General features: G+C 58.5%; 1 annotated feature.

Annotated features, from left to right (window-relative positions):
- Positions 1-1,522: a sequence feature (areas not merged during assembly with more than two copies in the genome that could not be assigned to a particular haplotype).

The raw sequence follows: 1,522 nt of genomic DNA on the forward strand, positions 1-1,522 counted from the left end.
CGCACTCAGGCTGCTGCGGCTGCAGGCTCCGTGGGCAAAAATGTGCCTTACTGAATCCCGCCAGTTATGTCAGTCTCCCCTCCCACCAATGTGGCGCATAATGCACGGCGTGCGTCCACTGGCATCCACTCCCGGTGCCCTAGCAACGCTTCAGAACACACATAATGGAGAAGGGAAGCATCATTACACAATGCCAAAGCAGGTAAATAAAAATAGGGAAGTCAAAACCACACAGATCCCTCGCACACGCACACAAACACCTCACAGTATCCTCCAGAAGAAGTCAAACAATTTCTTATCCCAACCCATAATACACGCGTGGTGCCGCCACATTAGCAACCAACAAAAGAGGGAGAGTGCATACAGCATGTCCCTGGTACAAAGTATACAGACAAGCAGAGTGTATGTATATACTGACAGGAACATGCCAGTTGATATAGGCCTCTCTCTCTTGCACCCACTGCTGAGTGTTGGCACCGCGGCGGCAGCGGCAAGCAGAAGAATCAGCGGAAAGGGAAAAGCAGCAGCCGCACTGTTACTGCCGTGGATCGGAGGCGAGGCGTCCTTCATGTCTGCCTCCCAACCCCCGCACACCACCGCCGCTTCATCCTCCCTCGGCGGAGGGTCCACGGCGCCCTGCGCGTCATCAGCGGCATCAGGGCTCCTGGGTCCCGTGGCTGTGGCACCGCCACCGGTCTTGTCGCTGACGGCCTCATCTCCTAATGATTTTCCCACAACAGACGTCACACCATCGGCGGCCACATCGTCGATGTCCGGAAGATCGCTCTCCTTCTCCGCCTCCTGCGGCGCACCCGCGGCGTCGCTGGGCAAGAGCACACCGTTGCCGTCGTGGCACCTGAGGCAACTTCCTTCTCCTCTGGCGACGGATGCTTCTGGGGAGCAGCCGTGTCCACATACTTCGGTGGTGTGCCACGGCCGGTCCCAATGCTCCCTGGATCGGGGACGGATGCCCGTAGCAAAGCTTGTTCAGCATATGCCAGTGAAACCGTCCAACTCCATACACCCTCTCACATCGCCACCCCACGAAACCACTGGAAGCGGGCTGCCGCTGGTGGCGGATATCGTGCACACCTGCGCGTGGTCACGGAAAATAGCTTTTCCCTCGTCGTAGGGCGGAGCAACCCACGTAATCGTCGCCTCGGCCGTGCATGGGGCACAACGGGCGTTACCCTCTTCACTCACTCTCAGACGCACCCGCATGCCGAGGCACCGCAACGCCGCATGCATGACAGCACCGAGATGTACGTTTCTTCCGGGTCCCTCGCATCCGTCGTGTTGGTGGGAGGCGTGTCCAGACACCACGAAGAGGGCTTGTCCCCAGGCACCGCAGACAAATATTCTCCCCTCCAAATAACAGCGGCAGCATCCCTCACATCCAGTGCGGCACCAATGATGGGGCAACTGTCCATCGAGCGCTTTGCTGACCCTTCATGGATAATTCGTCTGCACACCAACCACTGCAATACCAATCCAACGTGCAGCGTCTGGCAGGAACGCCCGC

This window comes from Trypanosoma cruzi, genomic scaffold (assembly GCF_000209065.1).
Source record: "Trypanosoma cruzi strain CL Brener 1047053517127 genomic scaffold, whole genome shotgun sequence".
In the NCBI taxonomy this organism is placed as follows: domain Eukaryota; phylum Euglenozoa; class Kinetoplastea; order Trypanosomatida; family Trypanosomatidae; genus Trypanosoma; species Trypanosoma cruzi.